Source organism: Chlorocebus sabaeus, chromosome 9, assembly GCF_047675955.1.
Source record: "Chlorocebus sabaeus isolate Y175 chromosome 9, mChlSab1.0.hap1, whole genome shotgun sequence".
Lineage (NCBI taxonomy): Eukaryota > Metazoa > Chordata > Mammalia > Primates > Cercopithecidae > Chlorocebus > Chlorocebus sabaeus.
The window spans coordinates 49,272,993-49,292,430 of NC_132912.1; the positions used below are offsets into that span (position 1 = coordinate 49,272,993).

The 19,438-nt window shown below is 46.0% G+C and overlaps 1 pseudogene; it reads right to left on the reverse strand.

Moving 5' to 3' along the window:
* Positions 1-18,411: 18,411 nt before the first annotated feature.
* LOC103215728 (ribosome biogenesis protein BMS1 homolog) overlaps positions 18,412-19,438 on the reverse strand; it is a 49,428-nt pseudogene continuing 48,401 nt past the window's right edge.

The window sequence follows — 19,438 nt, forward strand, 5'->3', positions numbered from 1 at the left end:
ACAGATGCCCGCCACCACGCCCAGCTAATTTTGTATTTTTAGTAGAGACAGGGTTTCTCCATGTTGGTCAGGCTGCTCTTGAACTCCTGACCTCAGGTGATCTGCCTGCCTTGGCCTCCCAAAGTGTTGGGATTACAGGCATGAGCCACTGTGCCTGGACAAACCTGCCTTCTGTTCCAGTTAAATGACAGGATTAGGTGGCAGTGGAGAAGCTGTGGGTCAGGGTTGTGGCAGGTGGGTAGGCTGTTGGGAGCAGAACCAGGACTGTGTTTAGGGGAATGTCCCAAATTGAGTGGTAGCATTATTTCAGGGGGAAAAAAAAATCCTTAAAACTCACCATGCAATAGTCTTCCTCTGAGAAGCAGCTGTCCCCGGGAGGCATTAGAAAGTCACCATCTGACTCAGTTTTGGGGTGGTCTAAACTTAGTATGCGTGAGACATCTTCTCCCACTGTTTGTTTCTTCTCTCGCTTACTCTGGTTAAGTGATAGACAAATCAGCTTGGCCGGAACATTATGTTTCTATTCATTTGCTGGAGTGCTGGGCCCACAGAGCAGCCTTGATAGTGTTTAATGCTAGTGCCATGATGATCAGGCAAAGCCCTGGAGCCACGGGTGGCATTTGGAGAAACTAGTGGGAAGGAGGGGTCTGGAAATATGTACAACCTTGGGCACATCACTCACCTTTGCCATTAAGTGGCTTCCAAAATAGACCATATCCTGCGAGGGATTTGAATGGAGACGTTCTTCCTGAGTGGGAAAGTATGTGCAAATTGTACTAAGATCAAGCTGCAAGGACAGGAAATCGCATGCAGAGGAGTGGACAGAGTGGCAGCGGATGAGCAGACTAAGGGAGTGATAGAGCCCAGGGGCAGCGTGGACACTCCCAGCATAATTGTCCCCAGACCTCGTCACCTTAGCCAGCTTGGCACCTGGGCCGTGGCTGCAGGTGGGGGATGGAATGCAGCTGGCCACTGGATACTACCTTTCCAGGGCTATCCTGAGTTATTCCTTTGCTCTCACCCTGGGATGAGAGACAGTGGTTCTTGTGAACCAAAACACAAGATAGGTAAATCATATTTTTAAAAATGTTTCATTTTTATGGGTACATAGTGGGTTTTCAGGGGAACCCACCCCAAATATTTCCATGTAGGTTCTTTCCATTTTGCCTAAGTGTTGCCTGGTCTGAGAAATAAAGAGAAAGAGTACAAAGAGAGGAATTTTACAGCTGGGCCACCAGGGGTGACATCACATATTGGTAAGTCCATCATGCCCACCTGAGCCACAAAACCAGCAAGTTTTATTAAGGATTTTAAAAGGGGAGGAGATGTACGAACAGGGAGTAGGTCACAAAGATCACATGCTTCAAAGGGCAAAAAATGGAGAACAAGATCACATGCTTCTGAGAAAACAGAGCAAGGACAAAAGCAAAGATCACAAGGCAAAGGGCAAAATTGGAATTACTGATGAGGGCCTATGTTCAGCCTTGCACGTATTGTCTTGATAAATATCTTAAACAACAGAAAATGGGGTTTGAGAGCAGAGAACTGCCCTGACCTCAAATTTACCAGGGCAGGATATTTTCCCCCACCCTAATAAGCCTGAGGGTACTGCAGGAGACCAGGGCGTGTTTCAGTCCTTATCTCAACCACATAACACAGACTCTCCCAGAGCTGCTGTTTATAGACCTCCCCCAAGGAATGCATTCCTTCCCCAGGTTATTAATTATTAATATTCCTTGCTGGGAAAATAATTCAGCAATATCTCTCCTACTTGCACATCTGTTTATAGGTCTCTGCAAGAAGAAAAATATGGCTGTATTCTGCCCTATCCCACAGGCAGTCAGACCTTACAGTTGTCTTCCCTTGTTCCCTGAAAATCACTGTTATTCTGTTCTTTGTCAAGGTGCACTGATTTCATATTGTTCAAACACACACGTTTTACAATCAATTTGTACAATAGTGGTCCTGAGGTGATGTACATTCTCAGCTTACAAAGATAACAGGATTAAGAGATTAAAGACAGGTATAAGAAATTATAAAAGTATTAATTTTGGGAACTGATAAGTGTCCACGAAATCTTCACAATTTCTGTTTCTCTGCCATGGCTCCAGCCGGTCCCTCCATTCGGGGTCCTTGACTTCCCACAACAGTAGGAGTATATATTCATGGGGTATGTGAGATATTTCGATACAGGCACACAATGCATAATAATCACATCAGGGTAAATGAGGTATCCATCTCAAGCATTTATCATCTCTTTGTGTTACAAACATTCCAGTTATACTCTTTTAGTTACTTTTAAAAATACAAAAAATTGTGGACTGTAGTCACCTTGTTGTGCTATCAAAGATCTTACTCATGTCAAACTGTATTTTGTACCCATTAGCCATTCCTCTTGCCCCCACCCCACTACCCTTCCTAGGCTCTGGTAACCATCTTTCTATTCTCTGTCTCCATGAATTCAGTTGTTTTTAATTTTTAGTTCACACACAAGAGTGAGAACATGCAAAATTTGTCTTTCTGTGCCTGGTTTATTTCACCAAACATAGTGACCTCTAGTTTCATCCATGTTGTTGCAAATGACAGGATCTCATTCTTTTTGATGGCTGAATATACTCCACTGTGTACACGAACCACATTTCCTTTATCCATTCATCTGTTCATGGACACTTAGTTTGCTTCCAAATCTTGGCTATTGTGTCTTGTACTGTGGAAAATAATAATTTTTAAAATAGATCACATTGATTAGCTGTGAAAGCAGACTTGCCACCATTAGAAAATAGTTTGTCATTCAAAAATACATATTTGCATCCTCTAACATCCCCAGCATAGTAGTTTGAGTCATTGGCCTTGGGAATTTAAAAGACCACACGCTGAGAATGCCAGGCACCAGAGAGTTGGGGTGAATTTCTCCAAAGGCCTCTGTGTGTGTGTGTGTGTGTGTGTGTGTGTGTGTGTGTGTTCTCCCCAGGCCAATCAGCAAGGTACTGACCCCAGTTGGCCCACAGTGCTCTGGGCACCTCAGCATGGCTCAGGCAATAACGGAAAAAACAGGAGGGCGGACACAGCTCCTGTCATGGGAACCAAGGACACTGGAACCCTGCAGTCCCTGGCAAAGCCCCCCTTCATCCTACCTTCCTCAGAGACCTCTGGATTTCACAGTCCCCAGGGCCCCTTCCTGTGGCTGCCTGGCCTAGGAGGAACTTCAGTGAGGGAGTGAATGACAGCCATGCACAGCACCTGATTGGTGATGGGCTTCTTGGTTTGTGGGGTGGATGGAGGTTTACCACCTCATGATGTGGTGGGGAGGGGTGCCTGGCAGGGCCTGCAGTAGAGTTTGCAGCATGGGGTCTGCCCCTGGGTTCCTGCTCTGCTGGTACCCAGTTCCCAGGCCCACTGAACCCAGATCTGACCAAGTTTCTCCAAGGAGGAGCCAATAGATGATAGATCATGGAGGCCAATTGTCTCTATGACCTGAGGATCCATGGAAGCACAGGTGGTCTTCTAAGGCCTTCAGAGCCTGAGTTCTTCTAGCTCTTGCCTAAAGCTCTCACTTCAGTTTATGCTGCAACAGATAATAATAATTCCTTACCTTTGAAAGGAGAGCATTTCAGAATTTTCAAAATCTTTTTGCACAAGTCATTTGATCTTCATGGCCAGCTTTTATGGGGGATATTATAATAAAGATGAAGATACCAAGTCAGAGAGAAAAGAGAGAACTTCATTCATGTGTTTGATGTGGACAAGTTATGACTTGAACGCAGGCTGGTAAGTGCCAACCCTCTGCCACTGCCCCAGAAGGGCCTGGAAGCCATGGGGCCCCATGGTTCAACACGGTGGTAAGGTCTGGGCTCTGCAGCCAGGCTGCCCACCACTGACTAGCCATTCATCTGAGACAAGCATGTTCACCTCCGTGCCTCAGCCTCTGCATAAAATGGGACTAGAATCCACCTCACAAGGTTGCATTAACACATGCTTGTTAGTACAAGTCAGTGTCTATAATGATAGCAACTCTCTTTTGGTGCTTATTACATACCTGGCACTGTGCTTTGCACTTTATGGGATTCATTCATTTAATCATCACAGTAACCTTAGGGGATAGATACACTTTATTTTCCCATTTCAGAGATGAGACTGAAGCACAGAGAGATGAAGTCATTTCATAGCATCAGGAAGACCAGGGACCATGCTCTCTTGATCACAACACCAGTCTTCTTTTAAAATAGAGTTTGACTCCCGGTAAATACTCAAAAAATGTTGGCCGCAGCTGGGCACTGTGGCTCATGCCTGTAATCCCAGCATGTTGGGAAGCCGAGGCGGGCAGATCAGCTGAGGTTAGGAGTTCAAGACCAGCCTGGCCAAAGTGGTGAAACCCTGTCTCTACTAAAAATACAAAAATTAACCAGGCGTGGTGGTGAGCACCTGTAATCCCAGCCACTCGGGAGGCTGAGGCAGGAGAATCGCTTGAACCTGGGAGGTGGAGGTTGCAGTGAGCCGATATGGTACCACTGCACTCCAGCCTAGGTGACAGAGTGAGACTCTGTCTCAAAAACAAACAAACAAACAAAAACCTGCAAAAAACATTGACTGCTACTGGGGCTGTTGTCGATGTCGGGTGGTATCATACACGGGTCCCACTATCCCAAGACACTTCCTCTGCAAGTTAGTTCCCAGTGGCCAGAACATCACAATCAAGACTTCAGTTTGGCTGAACAGGACTTTTGTCCCCTGTTAAGATGCAAAGTCCCTCTGGAAAGGCTTCCATGAAACCTGAACTTGCTTGGAAGCCAAGGTGTCAGTAAGCTCTAAGGCTGTGTTGGGGGGAAGTTTGATGGAGGGGAGAGAGAGAGAGCCTGACCATACTGCTTGGAGTGGTAATGAGGGACAGTTCTGCTGGTGGAAATGTGGCAGAATGAGGTGGAAATTATGTAAAAAGGAAGGATGAGGACTCGTCTATCTTACGCCTTTTCCCAGCTGTTAAAATGATCTGTATCGCGTGGGACCTCATTAGAGTTCATTCTTGGAGCACTTTTTTCATGAACTGTTTTAAGGCTGTTATGTGTTGGGAATCAGACTAACAGGGCTTCTTTGACGGATGAGGAATTCAAAGTATGGCTAGGTCACACTGCTAGGCAGTAAAAAATCCAGAGCCAGCACCCTGGAATCCTGCCTCCCTGTATGAATACCATTTATTTTCCTATTCTCTGATAAGCTTTACAAAGAGCTATCATATATGACTTTTGTGATAAATTTAAAAATTTCAGTGTTGATTTTTCTTCTCGGCCTCAGCTTAGCAGTAAGGGTCAGGAGTTCTTCCTTGCTGGTTTTGGCACCAAGGCTGATTAACGTGTAGTTTCCAATCTCCTCTCCTGAAACCCAGGTTTAATGATGCTTCCCTGCCTTCCAGGTATGGAGTTAGGGTTAATTAGGTGATGTTTGCATAGGGCTTTGAAGATGAAAGCACCATGTCATTCTTATTATATATCATCTCTTCCAGAAACCAGGAATGCTTCTACTTCAGGGAACACTTGAATGTGTCTCCACTTGTATGGTTCACTTTAGGATAAAACTTGTCAGGCATCTGTGAACTAATGATACCGTGTAGCACACTGGGGATCAAACAGTCCAAACAAACAAACACTCAGAACTCCTCGGATCACCAGGAAACAGCTGTCGGTGGACTTGGAGATGAAACGAGCCCATCCATTCAGCAGAGAGCTGCCGGGAAGTTTGCCCCTTAACTGTATCCCCAGCGTGAGACAATGTGGGTCATTAAGAGAATGTCATGGCTGCAGAGGCTAGAAAGTGCTGGAACAGAGAGGAGAGGCACTATGTGACATTTTGGAGGAGCTGGGGCAGGTCATGGGAGAGGAGGGTAGCAGAGTGAAAGACGTTTCTTACAGTGTTGGAAAATTATTTCAAGAGCCGCCTGATGGGTTTCCCTCCCTGTAGACTGACTTCAACATATCAGTCCATGTTCCTTCTACTGCCAGGCTACCTGCCTGTACTTCCATCATGGCAAGTCCATGGCTTGTCAACCTTCAGGGCCTTCCTCTTGCCTAGAAAATAAAGTCTAGTTATTTTAAAGCTGTGCTATGGCCTTGCTGTGACTCTTGATTTTCTGCTTCTTGTTGATTTTCCTTCATGCTCTTCCCTGCATGGGAGTTGTCTTCCCAAGCAGCTCATGCTGCCCTGTCATATTCAGGATGACATGCCTTTCCCACCCTGCACCTTTTCCCACATGAATCCTTGACTTTAGCCCAGCTCCTTTGTCCCCGCTGATTCTTTCCCTGATTCTGCAGCTCCCAAGAGTACCCTCCTGTTAGTCAGTTCTGTTTGCTGTTCATTTACTTAGCACTTGTCTACATTTTGTTATATTGGTATGTATCTGTTAATCTGAATATTTCCCTATTTGCTATTTGGACTGCAAAATCAGGGAGGCAAGGGCATTGTTTCTTGTATTCATGTGGAGTACTTCGTGGGAAAATTTTTTTTTTAGACTTGGGATCTCATTCTGTCACCTAGGCTGGAGTACTGTGGTGTGATCATGACTCACTGCAGCCTTGAACCTGGGCTCAAGCAATCCTCCCACTTCAGCCTACCAAAGCACTGAAAATACAGGCATGAGCCACCATGCCTGGCTAGACTCATCAAGTTTTAAACTCCATTAGGGGAGGATGTCTTTAATACCTAACACAGTGCCTGACATACCTTAGGGGCTTTCCCCAGTTATTTACTGCTGTGTAACCAATCACTAAAATTTAATGGTATGCAATACCAACAGTGATTTATTATTATTATCTCTTTTGGTCCTGGGGATTGAGTTGGCTCAGCTGTGTGGTTCTGGCTTGGGACGTCTCATGTGATTGCAGTCAGAAGGTGACTGGGTTGGGTTCATCTCAAAGGCCTCCCATGGCTATTTCCTGGGCTGGGAAGACTTGAACAGCTGCAAAAGCTGATGTTCCTCAGGTATGCCTCTCTATCTGTATTTGGGCTCTCCATGTGGTCCCTCTAACATGTCAGTTTCAGGGTAGCTGGGCTTTTGCATGACAGCTTAGGACTCCCAAGACACATGCCCCTAGAGAGCCCTGTAGAACTGCACCCCCTTTCTAATGCATCTGGGAGTCAAGCAGCAGCATCTCCACTGTGTCGTGTTCATTCACAATGTCATATGCCAGTCCCTATCCAAAGGCAGGGGAATTAACCTCTTTCATGTGGGAAGTGTCAAAGGATTTTTGGGCATATTTTACTACCACCACAGTTCTCAATACACACTTGTTGATTGATTTAATGAATAAATGAATAGATGAAGCACCATCTTTTAAACCATTTCCAATATGAGAGAAAGATAATGTGATAGTGGACTGAAATTTTCTTTTTTTTCTTTTTTGTTTTCTTTGTTTTTTTTTTGTTTTTTTTTTTTTTCATTTTTATAGTTGTTTTTCTTTTTTTTTTTTCCTTTTTTTTTTAATTATTATACTTTAAGTTCTAGGGTACATGTGCATAACGTGCAGGTTTGTTACATATGTATACTTGTGCCATGTTGCTGTGCTGCACCCATCAACTCGTCAGCACCCATCAACTCGTCATTTACATCAGGTATAACTCCCAATGCAATCCCTCCCCCCTCCTCCCCCCTCCCATGATAGGCCCCGGTGTGTGATGTTCCCCTTCCTGAGTCCAAGTGATCTCCTTGTTCAGTTCCCACCTATGAGTGAGAACATGCGGTGTTTGGTTTTCTGTTCTTGTGATAGTTTGCTAAGAATGATGGTTTCTAGCTGCATCCATGTCCCTACAAAGGACACAAACTCATCCTTTTTTATGGCTGCATAGTATTCCATGGTGTATATGTGCCACATTTTCTTAATCCAGTCTGGTGGACTGAAATTTTCTTACTATCTTCTTCAACATAACAAAGAAATTTGTTTATTTTTTAACATGTTTACAACTCATGAGAAAGTATGAATTTCTTTTGTCCTTCTTATAAAATCACACTATGTTATTGACTGGAATTAATGAGTGTGGACCTCCTTTTTCTAGCTATTAATTTCCTTCTGCTATTGCCTCAGAAATATCTAACAGTATGAGCTTTGAAGAACCTTTGCTGTTATCTAAAAAAATGTTTTTAAGTGAAATTACTGGGCATCTCCTTTCTGTGTGCTCTGCTCACAGAAACCTACAGGACACTGTCCAAAAGGCGAAGTGAGCAAGGAGGCCGGGTCAGTCCTTCCTGGCCCTATGGAAGTCAGCTCAGCAGGACCCCACATGGATGGGCTCCTGCAACTGTGAGCAAAGGGGGCCCATCAGGCCGTGCCCAGCCCCTAGGACACACACAGGAAGGGCATTTTCCCAATACCTGCCGCCGGGTGCCTCTGCACGGCCGTGGTGTGCACCCTGCTGCAGGGAGCAGGCACCCTCATCCCTGTGGCCCGTCTCCCGCTTCTTGTCCTCACTCTGAGGCCGTAGAAAATTGGCCTGCAGCATCCTCACCCTCCACCTTGCCCTGCTGGGAAAACTTAGACCCTCAACTAAGGCTCCCAGACGCACTTGCTCGGCCGCAGTTCTCAATCTTCCGTCTGCCTGGAAGGCCCTGTCCGGTATTTCACACTTGCTAAGCAGAGTCACCTCTGAACTCAGCACCCCCGGATCCAACCCAGCCCTCCTGGATCCACTTCCCAGAGCACCCCCTGACCCCGCCAGCCCCTCCCACTGACAACAGTGCAGGTCGGTGAAGGTGACCGTGACAGCTCTGGTAACCCTGGGAGAACCCCTGGGAGTGAGCGCAGCTCTCGGGCTCTGATTACAGCTGTTTACCATAATGAAGAGAATATCTGGATTCTCCCCTAATTTCCTCTCCTCTTAAAATTTTCAATTAAGAGCCTAACCTTGATAGAAAATGACTACTTTCTGGAGTATTCTCCATGGTGCTAATTCTTCATCTGCTTTTTCTAGACAGATACAGGCTCTCGATGATTCCAAATAAAATCAGAGCCAAGGAGCTTACCCCAAGAAGGGAGGAGAGCAGAGCAGCAAAGAGCAACGCTCCGGAGCCTTCCCCACTGCTGGAGACCCCCGGTGGGTGGAGGGTCTCTTGGGCCCTTCCAGCCTGCAGAGCTGCTGAGAGCCAGGCCTGGCCACCAACAAAGCAGCTGAAGTCTTGAGAAAACTTCCTGATTGCATTAGCGAGGTCGCACCACCAGGACATAATCAAATCTCCCTGGAGGACGTGGCTTCCGGAAGGGCTGCTACGAGCCGGTGGCAGAACCAGGGCAACCAGGGTCAGACACAGCAGAAGGAGGGAAGTCCCAGGGCTGAGCGTGGGTGGGCATCAGAGGGGTGTGGGCTGCACCATCTGGGTGCAGGGGCCAGCAGGCAGTGCGGGTCCACCCAGCCCAGAGCCAGCCTTTCCCAGCGGTCATGTGCAGAAACCTGGCACACGTCATGGGGCAGCGGTCCCCCATCATAGGCCCTCCTGGTGTTAGCAGTCAGGAGGGTGCCTAGAAAAGCCCCATGGTCACAGTGACAGCAGGATCTGAGCCCACCTTCCACACCAGGAACCTGCCCAGCACCGTAGGCAGGGCCCGGGTGCCCTGCTTAGGAACGAGCTCTGGTTCTAGCTTGGCGGTCCTAGTTCCACCCTGTCTGTACCTCAGCCGACCAGGAAGATGGCTGTGAGGACCACAGAAAACTCCGACACAGCTGGCACAAAGGAGCTATGCCCGTGGGAGCTTCGGAGTCCTCAGGCCAGGCCGGCCCTGGCTCTGCCACCTCCTGGCTGGAAGACCTTCAGGCACCTACTGAGCCTCTCAGGGGCCCAGCATCCTCGTCTGTGGGACAGGGATAATAACAGGGTTGTTTTGAGAGTGAAAGCACAAAACACAGAGCCTGGCTGGAGAAAGCACAGGTAGCTGAGGTCAGCTGAGACTGAGTTAACTGTTCTTAGAAGAGCAGACAGGCCATCCCCCGAAGGCATCAGTGCGGGCAGGAGGGAACCTGCACTTTGCAGTCTCAACACCTGGGGACATAATTCGTGCTAATCTGACCCGCAAAATACCAAAGGATACACCCAAGACCCTGGACCAACATCCCACAACGATGCCTCCTGGTTTCTTCTCTAAGAATACTTCTTTAGAATTTCCCCAGGAAGCTAACTCTATTCTATATTCCTAATATACGGACCATGGAAAGAAAACAAGTGTCTCAGTAGGTTTGTTTAACAAATGTGCAAATGCAGGGATGAACGAAGACGCCCAAAGTCACGGAGCAGCTCAGTCGCCTCCAACATGCTCGGGGGCCACATCCACCTCCAACCTCTGCCCTGTTCATGCTTTCCTCCACCCAGGTTCCCCTCTTGCCCTGGCACTCCAGGAATTATTTGCTGTCCTGGAAGCTTCCTTTCTCTGCTCCACAGACCCTGAGCCTGGAGCCTCCCTGCCTGCGTGTTCATCGCGCCCTCCAAGTTCCAGGAGCAGGCATCTGTCCTGCTCACCCTGACTCGGCAGGGAGGGCTGAGCTCTGGAGCCTGAGTGGACCCAGACCTGCCCCATGGCCTCCTGTGCCTCCGTGTCCTCCTCACCCTCGACTCACCGAGGAGCCCTGAGGACATGAGGACTGGAACATGCCCAAGACCCACGTTGGGGCCTGGCACACACCAAGCGCCCAGTGAATGCTGGATGACTGAGGACAGCATCACTTCTTCTAAGAGAGAAAACAAAAAGGAAAGTCAACCAGAGACGATTTGTAAAAGATGGTTTTGACTGAGGCCTTGAAGGATGGGCAAGGATGGGCAAGGATGGGCAAGGGGAGGGAGGACTCAAAGTGCAGAGATGAGAAGGCTCTAGGTGCATGAGTGCCTGTGCATGTGTGCCTGTGCATGTGAACGTGCATGTGTGTGCCTGTACATGTGTGTGCATGCGCCTTGCAGCCTTGCATGTGTGTGTGCATATGCATATGTGTGTTCATATGAGCATGCATGTGTGTGTGCCCTAGTCCAGACAGGGCTCTGAGTGCACTGTAGGGGACAGATGATTTCAGACTCCACCCTGAGTCTGAAATCAGTGGGACAGATGACCTTGAACAAGCCCTTATGGCTCACTGAGTGTGAGCCAGACTCCATAGAAACAGTGACGGCAGGACACATGCATGGGGGTCCACCTTCCCAGAGCTGGAGCCCACATAGCTCCAGGACCTCAAGGGAAGCCCGGAGGCTGAGGGGTCCAAGAGGCCCATCCATCCAATGGACCCAAGGAAACTTCGGGGACTTCTCTGTTAAGATTTGAAAGGGGTGGGGTGCCGTGGCTCATGCCTGTAATCCTAGCATTTTGGGAGGCTGCGGTAGGGAGATCACGAGGTCAGGAGTTCAAGACCAGCCTGGCCAACATAGTGAAACCCCGTGTCTACTAAAAATACAAAATAAATTAGCTGGGCGTGATGGCAGGTGCCTGTAGTCCCAGCTACTTGGGAGGCTGAGGCAGGAGAATCGCTTGAATCGGGAAAGTGGAAGTTGCAGTGAGCTGAGACTGCACCACTGCACTCCAGCCTGGGAGAGAGAGCAAGACTCCATTTCAAAAAAAAAAAAAAAAAAAAAAAGATTTGAAGGGAGCCCAGGGGGCAGGGTTGGGTGGGCACAGGATGGAGATGGCGACACCCTTGGTCTTGGGTAGCCACTGCCAGCCCCAGCGTATCCTCAGCAGGTGGGGTGACAATGGCACCTCTACCTCTAGTGCGAGGCCCAAGAGAAATTCACGTGACACACCTGCCTGGGCTTGCTGAGTGGAAAGCTCCCACTGACGCGAGCACTGGTGGTGAGGATGGAGAGGGAGGAGGAGATGGAGGCGACAGCATGGGCAGATCAAGAGCACGGCCGTGGCAGGGAGGTCCTCCCGGCCAGCCTTCGGGAGGCCCATGGCCGGCCTCGGGGTAGGAGGAAAGAATGTGGACCAAAAGCGGAACGTCCAGCCAGGGGAGGCCCCAGCAATGGCTGTATCAGGGTTGAGTATGATCACAGGAAAAGCGACCCAAGGATTCAAATCGAATGGAGTCAAGACTACATGGAAGCCTACCTCTCCATGATGGCAACTTTGGAAGAACATGTGAGCTTGAGGAAGTGCACAGAAGGCACTGCTGGCTGGAATGGGTCCTCGGGCCCTGGTCTCAGGCTGCCTTCTCTCCCTTCCCCAGACCTGGCGCAGCTCCATTCCCTCTCTCCTGCATCCTAGGATTGCTCCCAAATAACCACCTGTTCACAAGCCTTTTCTTTATTTTCTTTTTGCCTTTTTTTCTTTACATTTAAAGTGTGAGTCCATCTGGAGCTTATTTTATAGGACTGAATAGTCCTATAACCGTTATATAAATTGGATTTGTAACTAAAAAGCTCCTGAACACAACATATCCAGACCCAAATGGTTTCACTGGAGAATTTACCAAATATTTAAAGAAGAATCAACGAGAGTTTTACACAATCTCTTCCAGAAAATAGAATAGAAAGGAACATGATATCATTATCCTGATATCAAAACAAAGCAAAGACAGCACAAAGGAAAGAAGGGAGGGAGGGAGGGAAGGAGGGAGAGAGGAGGAAGGTACAGAAGAAAGAACACTGCAGGCTGATTTTGCTCATAAGCCTAGATGGAAAAATCCTCAAGACAGTGTTAGCAAATCAAATTTAGCAATGCATAAAAAGAATAGTATACCATCTCTACTAAAAATTCAAAATTAGCCAGGCGTGGTGGTACATGCCCATAACCAGCTACTTGGGAGGCTGAGGCAGGAGAATTGCTTGAACCCAGGAGATGGAGGTTGCAGTGAGTCAAGATCACACCAATGAACACCAGCCTGGGAGATGGAGACTCCAGCTAAAAAACTTTTAAAAATATTTTTTAAAAAAATAGTGAATAACAGCAAATCCTGGCAAGGATGCAGAGACACCAGAGCACCCACACTTGCTGGTGAAAATGTAAAATGGTACAGCCACTCTGGAAAAAATTTGGCAGTTCCTTATAAAACTGAAAATGTACTTATCATAGGACCAAGAAAATGCAACCATGGGCATTTCTAGGACACAAACAAAAACTTGTTTTTAGACAGAATTTTATATACAAATGTTCATAGCAGCTTTATTTGTAATAACCCCAAACAGAAAACTACCCAGATGTCCTTTAATGGTAAATGGTTGGATACATTGCGGTACATCCATATTATAGAATACTACCCAGCATTACAAAGAACAATCTACTGATACATGAAACAACTTGAATGAAACTCAAATAAATTATCAATTTTAAAAAGTAAGTCAATCTTTAAAAGGTACATACTATATGATTCCATGTATATAACATTTGTGAAATAACAAAATTACTAGCAAAAGTTTTGCTCCTCGTCCCCAATACCTTATGCTCTGCTGGCCTAGAGGTCTTAGTTCCAGAGGGAGGAATGCTGCCGCCAGGAGACACAGAGATGATCCATTGCACTGGAAGTTTAGGCTGTCACCTGGCGGTGCCAAGCTCCTCATGCCTCTGGATCAACAGGTGAAGAAGGAGTTCCTGCGCTGGTGGGGGTGGCTGGTCCAGACCACCAAGGAGAAACTACCCTGCTGCTTCACAACGGACTGGGGAAGAGCATGTCTGGGGTATAGGAGGGCTCTTGGGGAATGTGCTGTGATTAAGATCAATGGAAAAGCACAACAACCCAATCTAGTCATGATTAGTAATAGTCCAGAACCTTTGGGAATGAGGGTTCCCCACCAGGTTAAAAACCACAACCAGCAGAGGCTTCCTGAAAGCAAAGGGAATACATACTGGGGAGTGGAAGAACGTAGTTATAGCACCATGTGACCAGCTACAGAAACCAGGACTGCAATTGTCATGAATGTTTCCTCCTTATTTGGTACGAGAGAGAGAGAGAGGGAGAGAGTGTGTGTTTAAAGTTTTGGAAGAAAACATAGGAAGAAATCTTCATCACTTGAGGTTAGGGAAATTGTTCTTAGACATGACGCCAAATGTATATAAAAGCAAAAATCCATCAATTAGACGTAATCAAAATAAAAAACATAGCTTGGGAAAAGACACTATTAAAAAACACTGAAAAGACAGCTAAAGGCTGGGAGAGAATATTTGCAAACCACATATCCAACAAAGAAAGTAGTCAGACATATATATAAAGAGCTCTCAAAATCAACAGTTAGAAAACCATCCAAACAAAAGTGGGTAAAAGACTTGGATCCTCACTGAAGAGGACGCTCTATGTGGAAGACAGCAAGCCTATGAGAGACCATCAACACTAGTCATTAGGGAAATGCAAATCAAAACCACAGTGAGGTGACACTGGAAAGCACTTTGACAGTTCTGTTAAACCACATAGCCCAGCAGTCCCACAACGATTTTCCCTGCAATAAGGAAAAATTGTGTTCACATGAAAACCTCTGCACAAATATTTATAGCAACTCTATCCATAATCGCCCAAATCTGGACACAACCACACGTCCTCCCATGGATGAAGGGGTAACCACCCGTGTCTCCCTGCGCAGGCAAACACCATTCCACAATTGAAAGGAACACGCCACTGGCACACAGAGCATTGGGATGGATCAAAAACATGATGCTTGGCGAAAGCAGCTAGTTACAGAGATCCCATGCTGCGTGTCTCCACTCACGTGACCTTCCCGAGACAACAGTGTGACAGGGATGGAAGGCGCATCAGCAGTCAGCAGGGTTGGGTGGGGAGGGCTGGACTCCAGCAAGAGGGGTGCAGCTCCTCGGCATCCTGACTGTGGAACCTCGTACATGTGAAAATTCTCAGACCTGAACACCTCTTTTAAATGGGACCAGATGGGGAAATAAAACTAACATTTTTGGTCCTCTGTTTCATATCAGTCACCACAGGTACAGTTGTGACCTTTGAACAACACAAGTCCAAACTACATGGGTCTACCTACATACAGATTTTTTTCTTAAAAAAAAGTTCTTTTTTTTTGAGATGGAGTCTCGCTCTATCGCCCAGGCTGAAGTGCAGTGGCCTGATCTCGGCTTACTGCAAGCTCCACCTCCCCAGTTCACGCCATTCTCCTGCCTCAGCCTCCCGAGTAGCTGGGACTACAGGCACCCGCCACCAGATGGGGTTTCACCATGTTAGCCAGGATGGTCTCGATCTCCTGACCTTGTAATCCACCCGCCTCGGCCTCCCAAAGTGCTGGGATTACAGGCGTGAGCCACCATGCCCGGCCTTAAAAAAATTTTTTTTTAATTTTTAAACTAAATCTTCTTAAATAGACATGGGAGTCAGCCAGGTGTGAAATGGCGAGCATGTCACCAAATGATAATACTTAAAGCAAGTTCACACGTTTCGTTAAAAAAAAGAAACAATCTAGTACATCCATGAATAGGAAACCAAACACAACTGAACACATCTATGATTAAATATGAATATTTAATGGCATGGAATGATATGTACACTGTAGGTTCAATACGTTTTCAAAACATACCCAGCACCTATGACTGCCTGTGCATAGTGAAAGCATAGAAAGGTATAACAGAGTAATTTTTACAATCAATAAAGTTCAATGCAATTGAGAAAGGTTTCTATAAAATTTGTTAAAATATTTTAGAGGGCAAATGCTTACTTTGCATAGCAATACTTCAGTTACCTGGAATGCCCTCCCTTCTTTCTTCCAAGCAATTTTATGCAGCGCTAAGCTCAGTGGCTCTACTCCAAGTGCCAACAAGGTGAACAACCCAGTTCCTGCTCTCAGGGAACTCACATTCTGGGGGAATTTATTTTTGCAACATACTTGCTGACAATATCAAATGAATAAGCTATTAGTATTGAAAAGTAATTTACACAGTCTCCAGTGTGGTCCTCATTGTGACATATGTCTACCTATGAGATGGATGCAAACTCACAGCAAAAACTATGTGTATACATACAGCCACATGCCGCATGACGTTCAGTGAACAACAGACCACATATATGGCGGTGGTTCCACCATATCCTATTTTTGCTATGCCTTTTCTATGTTTCGATGCATAAATGTTTACCACTGTGTTACAACTGGCTACAGTAGTCAGTACAGTCACATGCTGTCCAGGTTTGTAGCCTAGAAGCAATAGGCCATACCACAGAGCCCAGGTGCACAGTAGGCTGTACCATCTAGGCTTGTGTGTCACTCCATGATGTTTACACAATGATAAAATTGCCTAATGATACATTTCTCAGAATATATCCCCATCCTTAATTGATGTGTGACTGTATTTTACTAACCCGGCCAGGTGGGGTCTTCACCAATAAAAATTCTACATGGAAAATGCTATTTATTGTTTCTTTCAGACATTAGAGATTCCTTAACTTTAGTTTTAAATAATCTTGATATACAAACTTTTCATTTCCCTTGTTCTCCAAATATGGTAAACCAAGATTTTTCATATTAACAGGTATGACTTCTGCCTACATACATTGTCTTTGGAAAAGACAATCATCTGCAACTGCAATTAAACATTCTTTTATTTCTCCCATTGCTTAAAGGAGTTCACTCTTCTGGCTGAAATATAAAACTATACAATTATAAATACTTATTTGCAAGGCTTCTCTTTGAACAAATTTGCTTGTTGTATAAGCCACTTGCTGATCACCTTATAAGCTACTTAATTATAAAACATGGTATGACAGAGTGTCTTGTACATTTTAATTGAATTATAGGTTTGCATTTAAAAATGTACAGATTATGCTATATAACATATTAGTTTTAAATTGTTTTATAATTGTTATGGGCTTACTATGTGTCAGTCCCCAGGCCTATCAGCATGCTGGATGATGAAATTCCTAATAGCTCTTGAGGAATAGAGGAAAATTTACACCCAGAGTTGCTCAGAAAGGTCTGGTCTGGGTGTGTTCCAACAGTCACTTCCCAGATAGACCCAGCCCTGATGGGATCCTCACATCCCCTTCCCTTCTTATGGAGACACAAAGCTGAGCACCTGTCTATTGACAGCTTTCGGCTTTTAGACAGCCTCTCAGACTAGGCCAACTGCTCACAATCCTGCTGACCCTCTTTGGCCCCTGTGATGTTGTAAAGGCAATGCGGTACTCATGTCAGCAGCACACGTACTACAACTGGCACAACACAGAGGTCAGCATGGGCCCCATGCACAGATGACACACAAATTCATGAAGTGTTCTACATATATATTTGTGTGTATATATATGTTCTACATATATATTTGTGTATATATATTTTTATATAGCTATCCGTAAATATACATTTTTTTTTGAAACAGGGTCTTGCTCTGTCATCCAGGCTGGAGTGCAGTGGTGCTATCACAGCTCACTGCAGCCTCGACCTCTTGAGCTCAAGTGATCCTCCTGCTTCAGCCTCCCAAGCAGCTGGAACTGCAGGTGTGCACCACCACATCTGGCGAATTTTTGTATTTTTTGTAGAGATGAGGTTTCACCATGTTGTCCAAACTGGTCTCAAATTCCTGGGCTCAAGTGATCCTCCTGCCTTAGCATCCCAAAGTGCTGGGATTACAGGCGTGAGTCACTGTGCCCAGCTGCATTCCATATTTCTACACACACATGCACACATGGAGGAGTATACATTGGGGAAAGTAAAGCTGGGGAAATGTGAATAAAATCAGTGGGCTGTATTGATATCGATATCCTGATTGTGATATGTGTGAAATGTTACTATTGAAAGAAATTGGGCAAAGTATACAACTATATGTGACTCTATGATTACATTGTATAGGATTAGATTTCATATAATTATATCAACATACAATCATAAAATACATTCATCGCCTATATAATAGTATGATTACATCAATATAATGTTTAATTTTTTAAAAAGGCAATGGGCTGGGCACCGTGGCTCACACCTGTAATCCCATCACTTTGGGAGGCTGAGGCGGGCGGATCACAAGGTCAGGAGTTTGAGACCATCCTGGCCAACATGGTGAAACCCCATTTCTACAAAAAATACAAAAATTAGCTGGGTGTGGTGGCGTGTGCTTGTAATCTCAGCTATTTGGGAGGCTGAGGCAGGAGAATTACTCGAACCTGGGAGGTGGAGATTGCACTGAGCCCAGATCGCACCACTGCACTCCAGCCTGATGATAGAGTGAGATTCTGTCTGGGGGGAAAAAAAAAAAAAAAAGCGCGGCTAGGCAGGTATAATGCATGAGCATAATATGGGCATAACATATGAGCATAATATGGGAAGCCTATCTCATTGATATATACAATTTACTTGGTCTCTGCACCTGACAATCTCCTGGTCTAAAGCTTTAAAAATGTACTTACTGTTACCTTGTCACTATACTAATGTGAAAACATACGAAATAAGATAGAAAATGTCCACAAGGGCCAGTGATCAAAGGAAATAACAGACAACAAAAACACTACACACCCTTCTCTAAAATTTTCCATGAGAGCTGAGGGTTCAAGTGAATATTTCTTTCTCTTCTGGAAGACTCCTCATGAAGGTGGTAGAATAAATAATTATCCACAAAGAATTGACAGGCATTCATCCCTAATGAAAACTACTAAACCAAAACTAACAAAAAAAATTTTTAATGATAGTTTTGTAGCACAAAATAATTAAACTGAGGCATGCAGAGGAAAGTAAGAGAATCCACAGAACCACAGCTTACATCACTTTAAAGCTCTACAGCCCCAGGTGGTGAGAACGAACCCAGTCCCAGCAGTCCAGGCTTCTCCGTTCCCCCTCTTGCAGGCACAGTTAGGGTAGAGACATCTCTTGAGCTCTTGCCCACTGACTTGTCATTCACAGGCATTCAAACTGTGATGTTTGCAACTGTCCACCTCCGCAGATCCAGGGACAGTCCCTCCAGTCCAAAGGCTTACTGCAACTGGCCCTCAGCCCCCTTCAAACCGGACTTCTGGTTGCTTCTTTCCTTCTGCCCCTGAATTCGGAAGAGCTTCTTCCTGAGGTCCTTCTGCCGCTTCAGCTTCTCCTCCTCCTCCTTCTGCTTGGCTCTGAAGTGCTCCTTATTGTGCGGGTGCTGCTGCTCCTTGGCCTTCTTCATCTTCTGACTGTGCACCGTACTCAGAGCATCCAGCAGCGCGAGGATCTGACAACGACAAAAGCCAGTGAGTATCAGAATGCTCTCAGCCACCTGACACACTCGCATCCTAAGCACTAAGACTAGAGGCAACCCACGATCCAAATGAATGCTAACTGCATGAAAATGCATCCTGCGCTAGGAAGTCATTGTTGGCATGGAGACACAGGTGTGATCGCATTTTACCTTTACCACCTGTGTTCATCATTCTGTGGACACTGTGTGCAGCTAACCAAGACAGAGGAGTTCCCCAGCCATGTGCCTGTTATCCCCATCAAAAGCGCAGGGCAGAGCAGGACCAGGCAAAGGAAGGGAAATGGACTCTGGCTCTTCCTCTGACTTTAGTTCCAGTGCCCTGAATAACT